This window comes from Octopus sinensis, linkage group LG5 (assembly GCF_006345805.1).
Source record: "Octopus sinensis linkage group LG5, ASM634580v1, whole genome shotgun sequence".
Lineage (NCBI taxonomy): Eukaryota > Metazoa > Mollusca > Cephalopoda > Octopoda > Octopodidae > Octopus > Octopus sinensis.
The window spans coordinates 24,970,764-24,991,127 of NC_043001.1; the positions used below are offsets into that span (position 1 = coordinate 24,970,764).

Consider the following 20,364-nt stretch of genomic DNA (forward strand, 5'->3'; position numbering starts at 1 on the left):
CAGTTATAATGGTCAGAAATATTAACTAAAGGTTGTCTATAGGGAAATATATGAAACTTAGTTAATAAATCTAACTCTTGTAAATGTGGCAGAACAAATCTATTGGTGAAGATGATAGCTAGAACTATACACGATGGGGATGATAATAATAATAATAATAATAATAATAATAATAATAATGATAATAACTATTTCTAATTTTTGGCTTAAGGTCACAAATTGAAGGAGTAAGTGTAATCGATTGTAATCAAACCCAGCACTTGATCACAGAATGGTAAAAAGCAAAGTTAACTTCACCAGGATTTGAAATCGAAGGGACATAACTAAACACCATAAATCATTTAGCCTGGTACTTTTTTGACTTTTATCATCATAATAACAAAAAAAAGTCACTCTCTTATAATTATATCTATTAAAATAACTGGACAAAAGGAGAATTGCTTTGAAATTACTTTTCTAATTTCCATCATCTAAAGGTACTTTTGGCTGAGGAATGAGTGATGGATCAAAGTAGATACTCAGTCTTTGTTGGAAACCAAAATATGAATCTTTAGAAGAACCAGTAATTGTTATACTTATTTTGTAAATGTAATGTTAGAATTTCTGAAAATATTACTACAGATAATTAGTCTTGTCATAGGTTTAGTGAAAAAAATAAACAACTAAAAAAAAATCTGTTTGTGGTATGGTAATACTTTTTTGTATTATTTCAGTGTTGATGTTATAAGAAAAAGTAATAAACTTCTTTTTATAACTTTTGCCAACATCTGTAGGGCCTGTGTCAGTCAAAGTTGATTGTTCATCTGCACATAAATGTTCAGGAATAGATCCTGTTAAACAGTCAAACTCATGCCAGCATGGAAAGCAGATGCTAAACAATGATGATGATGATGGTGATGACTGGCAGTTGCACATGCCTGCGAGTTTCTCTTCTTCATGCTACTGACATTTATCCAGGCTAAAAGTCATTGACTTTGGCCAAAACAGTTTGGCACCAGTGTTGTCACAGATGCTTCTGTCAGAAAACAAAGAGCTGGAACAGATACCACGAATGAATCTTGTCTGACCTTCTAACAAGAAATACAAATTATACAACCTCTAACAGGGACCCCACAGAAAAACTTAGCAACAGATTAATATATCATCCCTCAACTCATAGCATACACTCAGCATAGAAAATATTACATACATACATACATGAAATAAAAATCTTATAACATCTCAGTTTTCAATTTCATGTATAATACTAAGGAAAAAAAAGCACATGAATAACTATATACTGGGCAAGCATTCAGAAAATTTAGTCAAAATAAGGAAAGTGTCACTGAACTGTCAATTAATATACATAAGATCCATTGCAGCCTATACCAATCCTAAACTCGCTTCTGCTAATCTACTACTTTACAAAACAGCACACTTAGCACTGTCATGAGATTCATATATACTCTGCCCAAAGACCAAATACTCAGTGAACACATATGCATTAAAGTAACTTCTTAAATATACATACATACACACACACACACACACATACATACATACATACATATATATATTATATATATATATATATATATATCATCATCATCATCATCATCGTTTAACGTCCGTTCTCCATGCTAGCATGGGTTGGACGGTTCGACCGGGGATCTGGGAAGCCAGAAGGCTTTACCAGGCTCCAGTCTTATCTGGCAATGTTTCTACAGCTGGATGCCCTTCCTAAAATTTGTTTTCCATACTTACAGTTAGAATTTCTGAAAATATTACTACAGATAATTAGTCTTGTCATAGGTTTAGTGAAAAAAAAAATCTGTTTGTGGTATGGTAATACTTTTTTGTATTATTTCAGTGTTGATGTTATAAGAAAAAGTAATAAACTTCTTTTTATAACTTTTGCCAACATTTGTAGGGCCTGTGTCAGTCAGAGTTGATTGTTCATCTGCACATAAATGTTCAGGAATAGAACCTGTTAAACAGTCAAACTCATGCCAGCATGGAAAGCAGATTCTAAACAATGATTATGATGATGATGGTGATGACTGGCAGTTAATATACAGTTGAAAAAGTCTCAAGTCTCAATGACTGAAACCGGTACTGAAATGTTTTTTATAAAATTATTTTAGCATTTTTTATCTTGACTTTTTTTTCCATATATATATATATAATATATATATATATATCATCATCATCATCATCATCGTTTAACGTCCGTTCTCCATGCTAGCATGGGTTGGACGGTTCGACCGGGGATCTGGGAAGCCAGAAGGCTTTACCAGGCTCCAGTCTTATCTGGCAATGTTTCTACAGCTGGATGCCCTTCCTAAAATTTGTTTTCCATACTTACAGTTAGAATTTCTGAAAATATTACTACAGATAATTAGTCTTGTCATAGGTTTAGTGAAAAAAAAAAACAACTAAAAAAAATCTGTTTGTGGTATGGTAATACTTTTTTGTATTATTTCAGTGTTGATGTTATAAGAAAAAGTAATAAACTTCTTTTTATAACTTTTGCCAACATTTGTAGGGCCTGTGTCAGTCAGAGTTGATTGTTCATCTGCACATAAATGTTCAGGAATAGAACCTGTTAAACAGTCAAACTCATGCCAGCATGGAAAGCAGATTCTAAACAATGATTATGATGATGATGGTGATGACTGGCAGTTAATATACAGTTGAAAAAGTCTCAAGTCTCAATGACTGAAACCGGTACTGAAATGTTTTTTATAAAATTATTTTAGCATTTTTTATCTTGACTTTTTTTTTCCATATATATATATATATATATATATACACCAAAGTCTTAGTAAGTAGGAAAGCAGACTAATCACAAATCCCTTCAGGTAGATAGCCCTGCTCGATATGTAGAAAAGGGCATAGGTAGAAACCCTATAAGAAGTATCAGGTGTAAGCTGTGAGCACATAAGAGGTGCAGCGATATCAGATGAAAGTTAACAGGGAAAATAATCTTTGTGTGTGGCAGATGCACAGGTACAATAAAAACTAGAAATATACAGAAAATAGTCTCCATCAAATGCCAGGGAGGATACCTAGAAGTAGTTGATAGCCTTAATTATCTAGGTAACCGTGTCAGCATAGCTGCTAGAATAAGAATTGGCTGGACAAAGTTCAGAGAACTTCTATCTTTGTTGATAACAAAGGGCCTCTCCCTCAGAGTGAAAGGTAGATTGTATGATGCCTGTGTGGGAACAGCAAGGCCACATGACAGTGAAATATAGACTGTGACTGTAAAGGACGTGTGAAGACTTGAAAGAAATGAAGCTAGAATGCTCTGCTGGATGTGCAATGTCAGAGTGCATGTACAACAGAGTGTAAATACCTTGAGAGAAAAATTGAGGATAAGAGGCATCAGATGTGGTGTGCAAGAGGGGTGACAGTATTGGTATGATTATGTGATGCATATGGATGAGGACAGTTGCATAAAGTGCTGTTCTCTAACTGTGAAGAGAATCTGTGGAAGAAGTAGAGCCAGGAAGACATGGGAGGTGGTGTTAAAGCATGGTCTTTGAATGTTGGGCCTCACAGAGGTGCCAACTAGTGACTGAGACCTTTGGCTATATGCTGTGCTTGAAAAAACTCATTAAGCAAAATGAAATTGTTGTCATGGCCAATGCCAGTGACAGATAACAGCATCCATGCCAATGACACATAAAAGACCCTATGCCAGTGACATGTAAAAGGCACCTGCTACACTCCTTGGAGTGGTTGGCATTAGGAAAGGCATTCAGCCATAGAAACCAAGCCAAAGTCAGACTGGAACCCAGTGCAGCTTACCAGTTCCAGTCAAATTGTCTAACCCATGCCAGCATCGAAAGCAGATATTAAATATTAAATGATAGCATGTTGGCAGAACATTTTGAACTTGAATATTCCCTGAGTAAATTATCAGTTTGTCTACGACCATACTATAGGTTTGCTCAAGCAGAATTAACTTTAGCTATTTAGTAACAGAGGTAAAATAGCAATGTCTGGTCTAAGATCTAATACTTTGTGAGTGAGATATATTTTTTTTTTTATAATATTTCATTTCTCACCAACATTCATAGACAGAAATAATATTGGAACACTTATTAAAAATTCTTTACCCTCTTCTAATTGAATTTAATGTCACTTTGCTTCACATTAACATGAAAAAAATTAACATAAAAACAACATTGGGATTAAAAAGGAAATTTTTAAAAAATATAAACTGTTTTCAGTTTCTTGATTCTATAGATGATCCACATTGCTAAAGCACTCTCAGTAGAAGTCTTTTATTGATTATTTTGTAGAGTATTGGAAAATTGAATATCTCATGTTTAGTAAGAGTTACGTAAACAATATTTAGTTTGTTTCAGAGTAAGGTTTACACAAACTTCTTAAACATCTACAAGCTGGAAGTAAATAAATCAATGAAAGGGGAATGTTTTGTTCACTCTACTAGCTATAGCTTGCTTCTTCGTTCATTTTCCTTGTTATAATTCCACTGACTATACACAACCTTTGCTCTATTAATAAAACGAAGTGATATGTGTTTCAAACCTCTGAATAACTATTTTATGTCATAGCTCAGTCTGTAATGGAGACTGTGTCCGTGGTATTCACAGACCCTCCAAGACTGATAGAAATCAATCCTGTTTATGTTTAGCTTCAGCATCTGGAAATTGATATCTTGTAGAAAAAGAGTAGGTAGAAAGTTTAATTTTAGATTGTTGACTCAAAAAAGATACAAATGTTTTGGCTTGGCTAAGCTTGACTTGACTAATCTTGGCTTGGCTAAGCTTGCTTTAGATGAAGGTGATATACAGTTATCTGGTTCAGAGCAACAAAGGTTATTGTAGTAATAATAACATAAACTGAAAGAAGGGGCAATATGTAGATGGACCAGAAGTTACAGTATGTTGGTTCTACTTGTCAGTCAGATTGTTTTCTTTTGAATGTGGTTTCAAATGTTCGTAACTCAGCATGTTTCTTTTGGACATGGTCCAGCAGTACTCTATTGTGGGGCTTCTGTGAACTTTGCAGAGTCAACAATTACTCTTTTACTTGTTTCAGTCATTTGACTGTGGCCATGCTGGAGCACCACCTTTAGTCGAGCAAATCGACCCCAGGACTTATTCTTTGTAAGCCTAGTACTTATTCTATCGGTCTCTTTTGCCGAACTGCTAAGTTACGGGAACGTAAACACACCAGCATCGGTTGTCAAGCGATGTTGTTGGGGGACAAACACACACACATATATATATATACGATGGGCTTCTTTCAGTTTCCGTTGACCAAATCCACTCACAAGGCTTTGGTTGGCCTGAGGCTATAGTAGATGACACTTCCCCAAGGTGCCACACAGTGGGACTGAACCCGGAACCATGTGGTTGGTAAGCAAGCTACTTACCACACAGCCACTCCTACGCCTAGATCAGAGTTAAAGTATTTTCTTGCTTAAATAGAAGAATTAAACTTTAGAATGTAGTTTTAGCTAAGCTATGCATAAATATGGATCACCATGCAGAAATATTTCTTTTGTTGAACTTCTCACTAACGAGGAACCACTGATGAATAACATAGGAAAGCAGGTGACTTTCAGTATTATATAAATAATAACACACATTCAAATACATGGCATTACTGCTATGTTTTGAAATATGAAAATATGATCACTATTCATGGCATAAGAGACTTTGGGTTGATTATTCTGGTAATATCACTAGCATTTTATCAACCAGTTGATCTTGGTGTAATTTATACTAAGGTACCAAACTAGATGTCTAAAGTGTAAAGTTTATAAAACATGAAGATTTCAATCCTTGCTAATTTTTGGTTCTATATTATTTGTTACAGTTAACACTTTCTAGTATATAACTATTCTTCATGTTTAAATTTGAATATGAATTTGTTCATCTGGGATCTATCTATTCTATTTTCATCTTTGCTAATAGGAAAATCAGTTTAAAATATATTTTGCTGTGTTCAAAAGGATTTGTCTTATTCTGTTTGCTCCAATTTATGTCATTGACATTCAAAAGTTTGCATCGGATATCAAGAGGAATCAGTTAAATTTTTCCATCAGGAAAGGTTTGGTGTTTTCAACTATACTTGGCTATTGAATCCAAGATTTCAACCAGCAATATGAAAATGTTTGAGAGCCATAAATATAGAAAAGGTTTCGTTCAATTTTGAAGTGATTCTGCTATTAGCAAAGATTTGGGAATGTGGGACTACTCTCTGAATATAAATTGGGAAGTTTGTTTTCTTTTTCATAAGAAAACACTGTTATTTCACTTAACACTCTTCAATCCTCTCTACTTCAATAAACAGCAGTAGTGCTTCCATAGAGAGCCAGAGCTATTGGGAAATTGATTTCTCACTACATTGTATCAATTTTGGTGTTCCTCAAGATTTGGTTATATTTTCCATATTCTTCCTTCTTGTACATAATTAACTCTGTTACTTACTCCCCTGCAGAAGATACTACCCTTCATTTCTTGATAAACTTTCTTAAACATTTTATCCACATAGCTTACACCCCACTTCTATGAATACTAACTTTGATGGGCCAACAAGAGAGTTTCTGCATGGTCACTCGAATTACAAGAAACATCAGTCCCACTGCGTGGCACTTTGGGTAGGTGTCTTTCACTATAGCCCCGAGCTGACCGGAGCTTTGTGATTGAATTCGGTAGGTGGAAGTTACTGCCGTGTGTGTATATGTGCATGTAGGTGCTTGTGCCTCTCCGAAAGAGAGAGAGAGGGAACAGTCAAATCTTTCTCCTATTACACCCTGCTGTCTTAAAAAAAGAAAACATTGCATATTATAATTCTATATACTTTGTGTCTGTAAAAAAAGATAACGATTTGGATGGTCATTCTTGAAATGTCTTTGATCATAGGTATGCTTAATTATCTGGAATCAGACAATAATAACACTCTTGAACATAGACATAACAATAACAACACTCTCCAACACAGACATAACAACTAAGTATCATTTAACAGCATCAGTCACAAATATTAATTCCTCCAACTTGTACTTATTTCTCATTAACAATACAAACTTCACAGCTCGGCATCACAGTCTCTGAAGACCTTTCATTATAACTTTACATCTATAACAACCTAAACTGGTCCTCAAAGGTTAAGATTCTTCTTCGGGTACTGAAGATGCTTCAGCTTTGAACAGTTGCTGACTCTCTTCAAAGTACAACTGCAGTTTCTCTTGTTACAAAGGTATCTCCTACTGTTTATTACAAATGTTTCTACTTCATTAGTTCAATAGTCACATCAGTCTCTCAGCATCTTTATTTTGTCTTGGCATCCTGAAAACCCATACTAAAAATTTCCATTAACCTTTTTCTCTTTAAACGTCATCTCTTTAAACCCTTTTTTTTTTTAGCCCATGCTTTCAGCTGTACATCAGCTCTGGTTCAGCAGACCCTATGCTCAAAGATATTCCAGCCATAACTATAGGCAATCTGGATAAGTTTACATCTAAGACTACATTCCCCAATGTATCCTTTCCCAAGACAGTAGGGTATGATTTCAAGGTGTATTGGCTACTGTTTCTATAAGGTTGTTACACAATATAGAGGCTCTGTTGGCTCATCCTAGTCCATATTTTCCCTCCAGGTAAGGTTGACCTCACTGACCTCACCAAACTGAGAGGGTCAGCAAAGGTCATAGACATTACTTCTTTTCAGAGTCACAAATTTTAATTTAATCAACTCCAATATATGACTGGTACTGTTTTATTATATATGGAAAGATGAAAGGCAATGTTTACTTCGACTGGATTTGAATTTAGAATATAAAATAACATAAGCTATATTTTACATGACATTTTGTCTGGAATTTTCAATTCTATAAAACTATCTAAACTAAATAACAATGAAAATACAAGGAAATTAATATTCTGTGTTTGCAAAATCATTATTTTCTCATAGTTTAACTTGAACATTATTTATTTATTACTATTAAAAATGTCAAAAGCCAAGTACATTGGCGTTCTTACATGTTACTTATAGATTTCTAGATTTAAATATAATTTTTATATATTTGTCTTTTAAGAAACTCATTTGTAAATCTACTGTTAAACTTGCCAGTTTATAGGAGATTAATCTCAGGAAATTATGTCAATAGAATTTTATTTATGATGCTTCCTGGAACTTTGGAAATTTATCTAATAAAAATCAATAACGTATGAAGAAATAGTGAACTCATTGCCTGTTCAGTTCTTCCATTTCTAAAATCCAACTTTATTGACTGCAATTATGTTATTTTGCTTCATTCTTCCCTGCTCATGAGTTTCTACATGATGATGGAGAATATTTCTGAACTCTATGTATTTTAAAGAAAAAGATGAATAAATCTATTCTTCTTACTGGTTATCGCTTTTCTCTGTTATTTAACTTCAATAGTTTTTGAAAATACTGTTTTCACCTTACTTAACAAATCTCTACTAAACATTGTATTATAAGAATTACATCGTGCAGTATTTCTTAAATTATGCACTGCATAAAAAATGTAGATAGATGAAATGAAAGGGAATTTAACAACTAGTTGAGTGGTCAGGAGTCTGTGTTCTATAACCATCACCACTCTTCTCCCTGGTTAAGTCCACTTTTTCTTTTTAATTGATTTGGTCTATAGAAAGGAGCTGTACTTCTGGCATAAAGTCAAAGAGATTAACCTTTTTGATACCAACATCCATGAAACTGCTATTAGTTCTTTGATACAAATTCCATTTTAAAGTGATGTAATTACAAGCATCGATAAAAATTTCATGTTAATTTTATGTTCCAAATGCCAGATTAATAATGACAGTTATTTCAATAAATTCATTATTTTCAAAATTAAATGCAACAAAAGCAGTGCGTTTCAACAGAAATATGATATCAAAAGGGTTAATGCCTTTAACATTATGTTTGAACTGTTGCAAGATAACAGCTGCAAGTAAAACATTATACAAGGAGAGAATTGATATTCAGAGAAGAAAGACCTGAGCATAGCGCTTTATGTAGGGTCAATGCAAGGTAGAAATATGGGTGGTGGCATGAGGAGAGATGTAGGAATAGTGAGTGCCTAAATGGCAGCTGACACAAGATCTGCCAGCTCTGAAAATCACATGCCACTGTAGTTGTAATAAAAAAAAAAGCAGGTAGAGTTAAGAGACAGCATATGATTAGACCAGTGTTTGGAGTATCCTTGTAGTGGAATAGTTTTGTACCATTAGTCAAGTAGACTTTTCTTGCAATCTACTATATCAGTGTATAGCAACAGCACTGTTTCAGATGTAGAAGCAGTACTCATTTTAGATCTTAAATGAGCCTTTAGAAAAGATAAGCAACTATTACAAGCTGAAATATTTTCTGGCTCTGAAGTAAAAGGCCAGTCTTTGAGTTTTAGCCTTTTGTTTGTTGAGAATGTCATTTTGTAAAGAGATTCTTCAGTAATTATAAAGGCTGACATGTTTAGCAAAGATAAGGATATGTTCCTAGAGACAGATAGAGATTGAACAGCTTGGTGTTAATAGGGACCAGCTCCAGGGTTCATTGTATAAGTTCGAAATGATCAATGGTACCTTTCACTCTTAGCATGTGTGTGTGTGTGTGTGTGTGTATTGAGCCTAGTGTGGAAGAAAGGGACAACTTTGGAAGAGATTTACTGAGGGAAATTGGATGCAAAATGGAACAAATATTAAAGTTTTCTCTGCTGGTGTATTATTTACAAAGGCATCATGTTTGAGATGTGGTGTAAAAGTTGATTCCACTGGAACCAAATGGATCAACTGAAGTTGGAAAGACAGGAGAGCTTGATGTGTGATTCACAGAGGTATCTTTCTTGGTTTAAATGATGATCTTCCTTGAGTTATAATAATAATAATATTAATAATGAAATTATTGTATACAGTGCTCAGGTACACCACAACTTGTCAAAAGTACATATAAAGCATATGCAGTAATGTACAAATGTCTGGAAAGTGAACAGTGTATGAGTCAGATACATGCTTGCGTGTGTATGGAGGGAAGAAAATCTGGTGTAGTGTTGGCGAATCTCAGGAAGCATGGAAGTTTTGAAGGATGCAGTGTTCCGACAAATAACAACTGATGCCGGCAGTTTGTTCCATGCTTCAGCAACTCTTAGCGAGAAAAAATGTTTCCAAAAGTCATGGGAGCTGTGCTGTTTTCTGACTTTGTAAACATGTCCACGGATGTTAGACAGGTAGAATATGAAAAGCTGATTAAGAGCCAGCCACTTTGTAGGAGTGAGTAAATTTTCTCAACGTATTGTAGGCCATGCATTTTTTCGTTATCCTGAACTGCACCAGCACAGCTATGAGTAAATTATGTTAGGGACATGGACTGTAAGCTTTGGTTGTGTGCAAGAGTGGAGTGACATAACTAAGGGGATGTTTTCAGTCACTTACCTATCTTTTCTGATAGGTCCACATGAAACATGCTGCCAGAGGTAGCATAGAACTGGTGAAACTCCACCCAGTCAACTGACTTGAAGCACTGTATGTCTTGAGAGGTGGGAGATGTTGTGTTGCATGTGATGTTGAGGTGAGTAACACAATAAAGTAGTGATTGGACAACTGATACATGTAAAGACGAGATTGTTGAAGTTGAAGTCAGCTTTGGAGGTGAGACTGAAGTTAAGGATGTTTGGATATGTATAAGGGATGAAACTAATTGTTATATAAAGAGCTGAGGATTGTAAAAAATTTGATTATGAACGTCTGTGGAAATTCAGAAGTGTAGTGAGCATTGATGACTAAGGACTATGACTTTGGATAGGGTTGGCATAAAACAGATGTCCTCAATTGGTAGTGTTTTGGAAACAATATAGGAAACAGATGTATTTTGAGAAATGAGGAAGTGAGGCTTCAAGCCTTTGCAACTGCAAGTCTTTTTTGCTGATATCCAAGCAAGAGAGATGAGTGGCCAGGAGTGTACAGTCTACATAAGCCCCGTCACCACTATCTGGAGTGAAGTTTGAGCCTGGACAATAGAGATGTACAAACAATAAAAGTCAAGAGGTTTAGTGTACTGGAGAGGAGTAACTCAAAATAGATAATACAGGTTTACATAATTCCTTATATGCGTGTGTGTGCATATGTCACTCAGCATTTATAAAGTAAACTACCCTCACACAAAGTCATATCATAAATTAGTACATTAACAAAACATAAATACAATTAAAATCATTCAGAACTCGAGTAGAACTACAAGGATTTTCCTAGGAAAGTGACAACAAAGAAGAAAATGGAAGAATCTAGGTACAGGGCTCGAAATTTTCAGAGAAGTGGGTGGGGGGCAGTCAATTAAATCGACCCCAGTACACAAATGGTACTTAATTTATCGACCCCGAAAGGATGAAAGGCAAAGTCAACCTCAGCAGAATTTTAACTCAGAATGTAAAGACAGACAAAATACCTATTTCTTTACTATCCACAAGGGGCTAAACACAGAGAGGACAAACAAAGACAGACAAATGGATTAAGTCGATTATATCAACCCCAGTGCATAACTGGTACTTATTTAATTGAGCTCAAAAGGATGAAAGTCAAAGTCAACCTTGGCAGAATTTGAACTCAGAACATAGCGGCAGACGAAATACCACTAAGCATTTCACCCGGTGTGCTAACGCTTCTGCCAGCTCGCCGCCTTAGAAAATGGAGAAATGAAAACACACCATTGGAAATAATATATCCACATATAGTCATATTCAACACTTGAATATTTGAAGATTTCATTGCAAAAGCCCCAAGAAGAAATTTTCATTCTAGGCAGCATGTATGGAAACATTGGGTTATGAATGAATTATGTTATTCATAACCCAATGTATTTTCATGCATGTTTTCGAATGACTGAATTTACTCGGACATGTTAAGTAAAACTTTATATAAATATATATATAAGGTGGTGGAGTGAGTGTGTGTTTGTGTTTCCTTGTCTTGTTGTTATTCAGTTATAAAAATGAAGATCACTATCATACATGCAGTATCCTTCATTTCCAATCATCTGTGAAAACATGTGTGACCATGGAGAAACATTTGACTTCATTAGAAACAGGTGAGTATTGGCTGCAGGAGAGGAATCTGGCCATAGAAAGTGTGTTTCAATGAATTCTGTCTGCAGGTTCAGTTTAAGCATGTGACACCTTAGGCAAGTGTCTTCTATAACTCCAGGAAAAATGAAAGCCTTGTAAGCGGACTTTGTAGACAAAAAGTGAAAGAAGCTTGTTGCCTGTGTGTTTTTCTCCTTGAACAACCCTTGCCAGCATGGAAAACAGACGTTAAATGATGATGATGATGATGATGATGATGAGCTCTATATCGGGCAATAGTTGTTAAAGAATGTCATTGCCATGCAAGTAATATCATTCATTTCCAATCATCTATACAGACATATCCAGTAAGTAAGAGTTAAATATATATATATATATATATATAATATTATATAATAATGAAGGAAAGTGTGGTATACAATGCTTAGGTGCACTACAACTGTAAAAAAGAATATATATATATATATATATATATATATATATTGATAAAAATGGTAAGATAACAAAAGAAAGAAAGAGACCTCAATATTATGTAAATAGAGGAATTTATCTGTAATTGTAATATATGACAATTATTCAGTAGCCATGATAAAACTCAGAGTTTCGGATGCCGAGGTGAAAATCCACGCGACCATCTCTTCAGTTATCCAGCCATTGGAAAAAATGCCTATACTCTAAGAAACTTTTGGAGTAAATTACAAAGGGCATTTTTCTGCTGGCCGGATAACTGAAGAGATGGTGGTGTGGATTTCCACCTCGGCATTTGAAACTCGGAGTTATATCATGGCTACCGAATAATTGTCATATATTACATTTACAGATATATATATATATATATATATATATATATATATAAGTGTACGATATTATATATCCATTACAGCTGATCTTACACTTCGATTAATATACCCACTCAACTGACAAATATACAAGTGCATATTTTTTCTCACTTGTGGATTTTTAGATGGCTAAACACACACATGCACATATAAAACATTGCTTGCAAACAGGTATGTTGATGACGGGAAGGGCTGTAGAAAATCTGCCACAACAAATTCTGTTGAACCCATGCAAGTATGGATGTATGGACATTAAAACAATGATTATCATTATTATCATCCATTTGTGCGTGGGCACAAATATTTCAGAGCTGTATTTTTCTGACAAATAATTCGAACAGAGACCATGTGTCGAAACTAAAGTAATTACTAATTACAATGTGTAAAACAAATATTAGCCATTCAAAAACTGTTAACTTCATTAACCTCACCTAATCATTTATTATCTGATGCCAAATTTTTTGTGCACTCTCTGCAACCTGTTAATTGACTCAGCTCCACTGCAGCTGTTCTGAGATGAAACTAATGGCCACTATATATAGGCTTCAGGATTTTGAATAAAATTCGTTTCTCACCTACATAGGCCAGTTATTTTCTGGTTTTCGTAGCAAGTCAGAAAATTTTTGCCTTTGGTTGAAATTCATGTACTCTCTCTTTTTTTCTCTCAGTGGGGTCACTTTTGGCATTGAACAGTACAAAAGAATCAGAAATTAATGACTTCAAAGAGAATCTATCGGTCCATGACCAAAGAATAGAGACAATAGAAAGATTGGCACAAATTGTATAAGGGGCTGAGAGTGGTGGTAGGAGTAGCAGCAGCAGTAAAAGTGTTCAATGCCAAAAATATTCCCATACAGAGAATATACGAAGTGGGTATATAAATTTTAATCAAAAGCCAAATTTTCTCGACCACTATGAGCACCAAACAATGACTGGTGTATAAGTATGAAAGGATTATGTTTAAAACAGCCTCATCTCAGAACCGTTGTAGTAGCACTGTGTTAGTTAACATGTTAGTCATGTATAGTGCAGCAATAATTTCGATACAAAATATGTTTCTTTACTACCCACAAGGGGATAAACACAGAGAGAACAAACAAGGACAGACAAATGGATTAAGTCGACTCCAGTGCGTAACTGGTATTTAATTTATCGACCCCGAAAGGACAAAAGGCAAAGTCGACCTTGGTGGAATTTGAACTCAGAACGTAACGGCAGACGAAATACAGCTGTGCATTTCGCCCAGCATGCTAATGTTTCTGCCAGCTCACCGCCCTGTTTAATAACCATTACCTACTAGAATCATTTAATGAGAGCACCATTTGAGGTGAAGTTGGCCTTCATACCTGTGTGTAATCAAACAAACAAATTAACAAACTTAGGTGGATGCCTCAATTTTTCCACGATATTCCACAATACATTTCTATGAATGTTCTCATTAGATTAACAAAACTTTAATGAAGAAGTCTCTGCTCTGTACAGGTCTGCAACAGCCTGTGATGTCTCTACCAGATCTGAACCAATAATGAGGTTTCTGGGACAAAAATGGACCATATGTATATCTGCACATCATTCAAGTAAAGTAAATCAAACACAAAAATTACCACATTTGAACATGTTGCATTTTCCCAGTCTTATGACAAAGATGAGGAATTCCTTATGTTGACCATTAATGTGACCACATGATCACTCACTATATCTCCACCATTCTTAATATTATCCAATTCAACAACACAGGGTTCTGCTGTAAATTTTAAAGGACATTCACATATACTATGCATGGACTATGGAAAAGAAAATCTATAAAATATGCTGTCAAGACATTGCAGTCATAATCACCAGATTGTGGCTTTTATTGCCAAACCAGGCAATGTGTTGGGTTCTTGAGTAAAACACTTTTCTTTCAGATTGCTCTACAATCACTTTCAAATCTGATGTGGCACACCATGTACTTGAACAGGTAATGTCAGTTTGATAGAGAGAATTTTCAGTATGAAAGTTTTATCCTTATAAACAAATTATCAATGCAGTTGTTCAGTAAGAAGTTGCAGAACCCTCATCTATCATTTATGACAAGAGAATCCAATGTCATCCCATAAATAATGCAAATTTTTTATACTTCTTCTATTTTTGCAAAATTAAGATAAACAAAGTTCTTTTTTAATTTAAAATGAACTCTCCTTCATCTTCTACAATGCTCTTCTGGTAGGCTTGCAAAGCCCCTCTTCCAAAATTTACTTATCCGTGATAAAAAATACTACTCCTATACTGTTCTGACCTCATCTACAGAATTCATATTTTTCCCTTCCAAATGATTTTGAAGATTGCATAATAAATGATAATCAGATGGGGCAATGTCAAGCAAATATGGTGAGTGGAGTATCGTTTCCCATTCAAACTGCTCCAACCTTAGGAATGTCATCCTAGCTGTATGTGGTCAAGCATTATCCTGTTGGAAGAACACCTTTCATCTTGAAACCAAAGATGGTTGTTTTTCTTCCAGGGCAAACTTAAGCTGCTCAAGCTGTTCACAGTAGATCTCCTTTGTTATCATTTGGTTTGGGTTTAAAAGTTCAAAGTAGACTAAACCTTTCATATCCCACCAAACAGATAACAACACCTTACGTGGGTGAAGACCTTCTTTACCCTGGGGTGGGTGCCGGTGTTTTTTCTTTCCTTACCCACTGCTTTCAGCACTTGACATTTTAAAACCTGCCTAGAAAATATCTTCAATGTATGAAACTATTAGTAGCTAATAACTACATGCTGTATACATTAAACAAAAGATAATGCATGAAACTTTCAAACCTTGAGTCACTCTGATACTTTGGTTAGATAGTAATAAAGATATATATATATACACACACATATATGTGCATGTGTGTGTGTGTATTTATGTGTGTGTATCTATCTGTCCCCCATCATCTCTTGACAACAAAATTTGGTGTGTTTGCATCCCCATAACTTAGCGGTTTGGCAAAAGAGACCAATAGAATAAGTACTAGGCTTACAAAGAATAAGTCCTGGGGTTGATTTGTTCAATTAAAACCCTTTAAGGCAGTGCTACAGCTTGGCCACAGTCAAATGACTGAAACAAATAAAAGAATATACTCATATTTTGAGTTCAATTTTTCATGTTTGCACCAGCCTAAACACACACACACACATGTGTGTGTGTGTGTGTGATATTTTTTGCAGTGACATTTCAATTTCTGTCCATGAGAAATGGCAATTTATTGCAGTTTAGAACTAATTTTGTTAAAAGGTATGAAACAAACTTATAATATTTACAGATATTACATTTCAAAGTAAAATTTGTACAGCATTACAACAAATGTTGTTAGACATTAGAAGTAAATAATGCAGTATTTTTTGAATTGCATGAACTAAAAGTCGGAGGGTGATGGGATAAACTACCTGCATCAACTTTCTATAAAAGCTGGTAGTAATTTTACCTTGTTCTTATTCTTAGTGCAAGTTTTGAAGAGTGCAGTCCGATTTTAACAGTTATTTTTTCAAAGCTATAATGGAAGTGACAAAGGAGCATATTTGGTATATTTTGCTTTATGAGTTCAATAAAGGGCAATAAGCACAACGGAAAGTGCAAGGAATATCAATGCAGTACATGGGGATTGGACAATAAGCGTAAGCTGGAGTTGGAAACTACAGCCTAAAAGACAAGCTTTGTCCTGGAAGATCTGTAGAGCTCAGTAAGGGTGTCTTGCAAACCCTGGTGGAAAAATATCCCTTTGTGACTGTTGAGGAACTAGCAGAGAAGCTTGGATTTGGTCATTCAACCTGCATGCCATTGGAAGGGTCAGCAAATTGGGTCAATGGGTTACTCACAGACCTTCTGAATTTATCACCCACAGAGAGTGAATGTGTGCTCTTCTTTGCTGTCACATCTCATGAATGAACCTTTTTTTTGGACCGAAAAGTGACAGGTGATGAGAAATGGGTTCTCTATAAAAATGTGAAGCACTGAAATCACTGGGTAAGGAAAGGAGGAACACCAGCACCCCAGGCTAAATTAGGTCTTCACCCATGTAAAGTGTTGTTATCTGTTTGGTGGGATATGAAAGGTTTAGTCTACTTTGAACTTTTAAACCCAAACCAAATGATAACAAAGGAGATCTACTGCAAATAACTTGAGTAGCTTAAATCAGCACTTGAAGAAAAATTACCATCTTTGATTTCAAGACAAAAGGTGTTCTTCCATCAGGATAATGCTCGGCCACATACGGCAAGGATGATATTCCTGAGGCTGGAGCAGTTTGAATGAGAAATGATGCCCTATCTAATTATCATTTATTCTGCAGTCTTCAAAACCATTTGGTCAGAAAAAATATAAATTATGTAAACAAGGTCAGAACGTACTGGAGTAGTTTTTTTTATCACACACAAGTGAATTTTGGAAGAGGGGCCTTGCAAGTCTACCAGATAGACAGAAGAGTATTGTAGAAGATGAAAGAGAGTATATTTTAGATTAAAAAAGAACTTTATCTTAATTTTGAAAAATAAATGTATAAAATACCACATTATATATAGGATGATCGAATATTAGTTTGAGGTACACAAATAAATGATGACCATTGTGGCTTATTTCTATTACAGAATTACCACACAGTGTGGGTGTTTGATAAAAAGCTTACTTCTCAACCACATGGTTCCTGGTTCAATTCCACTGCATGGCACCTTGGGCAAATGTCTTCTACTATAGCCTTGGGCCAACCAAAGCCTTGTGAGTGGATTTGGTAGGCAGAAGATCATATATATATATATATATATATATATATATATATATATATATATATATATATATATATATATATATATAATATATATATATATCGTTGCTATTATGCAAAAGTGTCATAAGTCCAAGATGTTTCTTTTTCAGAAAATGAAAAAAATAGTTTCAGCATTCCATAGCAAAACCATTGTACAACATTTGGACAATTTTGATATTTTGACATCTGAAGCAGCTGGAGATACAATAGTTTGACCAAAAGAACCGACTATTGCAAGCAAAAATAAATATTGTAAAAAACGCATTTGCCCAAATTTGGACATATGACAGTTTAACATAATAGCAACGATTTTTATATGTATGTGTCTTTTGCATGTGTTTGTCCCCCACCACCACCATTGCTGAACAATCAGTGTTGGTGTTTACATCCCCATAACTTAGTGGTTCAGCAAAAGAAACTGATAAAATAAGTACCAGGCTTAAAAAAAAATCCTGCAATCTTTTCATTTGACAAAAAAATTCTTCATGGTGGTACCCCAGCATGGCCACAATCTAACATCTGAAACAAGTTAAAAAGAAATAAACTAACGCCTTTCTTTTCCATGTTGAAAATCTTTGCAGGTAATTCATTTATATTTTAATAAAAATGCAAATATTTGGTAATTCATTTATATTTAAATAAAAATCACAAATATTTGGATTGCATCATAGAAAAATAATTGCTAAGATTAATTTCAGTCACAGATTTTTATTTGTTTACATTATAGGAGCTCAGTTTATTTGCTCTTGAATTATATAAATATCTGAAGTTACAACATAAAAATTTAAAAGGCACTTCCTTTTCTTTGATTTTCTTTTTTCTAAACTGGATACTATGCAAAATCCAGTGAATTATTTTCTCCTTTTATTTAACATGCTGTTATTTTAGAATTAAAAATTTGTTTATATAACTAAATGACATAAAATTGTATTTTGCTTAGAAAATTAGTATGAATGAATATATTTTAGCTATGTGGAATTTGTACATTTAATTATGTACTATATTTAGATGGATTGTCATCTTTTTCCCAAGAAAGTTGACCGAAAAATAGCCCAATTTGAAACATAAACTGAAAGATTCTCTAGGGTAACACGTCAGAATGATATGTTGTTTATTAACATAATTTAAAGATAATATTTCAGAAACAACTTCATTGTTGAAATCTGAAATATTAAATTTCTATTCTAACAAATGGTTTTATCTTCTGCAGTTGTATCTCCTTACCAAAATTACACATCTTACAAGAAATCAATGATTTGCTCATAAATTAATATTATATATGCAAAAAGCAGCTTTAACACTTTTCCTATATATAAAAAATTAATGCTTATTACTATAATTTTTCACTTGATATATCTTTTCTATCTAAAATGTTCTATTTTGGCTTTCTATTGTGAGCTAGAAATGCATTTTGCTTTACTTAATAACAGGAACTTAATTTTAGCTTCAATAATTCAATTTAGTATTTTTAGTCTTTGGAATAGCTCAAAAGGCTTTTGGCTTTATTATATGCTTCACTAACTTGCATTTGTTGTTCAGCTTTAATTTGTTTTGATAAATATTTCTTTAAACATGGTCATATATATAGCCACACATAAATTGACTCTTTGAGTGTCCCTATCATCTAATAGAAATATCGTATTCATTTTCGAGTCTAGAACATATTGAATAGTAACATTTCCTGTCTTTCAAATATTATTATTTCATCCCATTACTTCCCATTATAATCAGGTCAATGGCTAAATTAGTTGAAGAAAGTGCCCCAGCATAGCTACATTCTAATGACTGAGACCAATAAATGAATAAAAGATGGTTTTAGTATCTCATATTTTTTTATTATTTTCACAAATAATCCTTATATTACTGCATACATATATATATTTATATATATATATATATATACAATTATATACTAATACAATTGTTTGTTTGTATTCCACCTGCCTTCGTCTTTTGTTTATTTCCGTAAACCTGCCTTCGTCTTTTGTCTATTTTCATAAAGCTTACCGTTATATATATATATATATATATATATAGAGAGAGAGAGAGAGAGAGAGAGAGAGAGAGATAGATAGATTTGGCAAAACAAACAAGAAAATAAAACTCAAAATACATGTGTGTGTGTGTGTGTATATATATATGTAGCGGGTATGATTCTTGGCCACTACTTCTGGTCTGATCTGAGGGTAGCCCTTAAAAGGACGGTTATCGCAATTAGATCCAATCCAAGAATAGTCCTAAAAAGGACTGTTATCGCAATTAGATCAGACTTGAATTAGCCCTGAAAAGTACTGTGGTCGTGTAGCGAGTATGATTCTTGGCCAACGCTGTGAGGACATGGTACATGCAAAGTATTAATGCTCAGGGAAGGAAAGAAAGGGTGTTTTACATTTCAAGCAATGCTCTCCTTCAGAAACAGGAGACATAAGAAAGTCCAATGTGTACCATACTGAAATTTACATGCCCCACAGAATTTATAAGTGAGCCACAACAAAATTTTTTAAATTAAAAAAAAAACAATTTAAGGAAGAAAGTAAGTTTAGAGATCCAATGAGCATTTTAGCATAAGGTGACATCCAGAATATGTATAAGAAACAAGTATCTTACATTTTACCTCTTCCACTCCCTCAATTTGGAATTTTATTCATATTTTTAGCAGCATTAGTTGCTTACAG

The 20,364-nt window shown here is 34.2% G+C and overlaps 1 protein-coding gene across 1 annotated transcript in view; it reads left to right on the forward strand.

Annotated features, from left to right (window-relative positions):
* Positions 1–20,364, forward strand: part of LOC115211754 — a 749,350-nt gene that overhangs the window by 681,254 nt on the left and 47,732 nt on the right. The window lies entirely within an intron of this gene.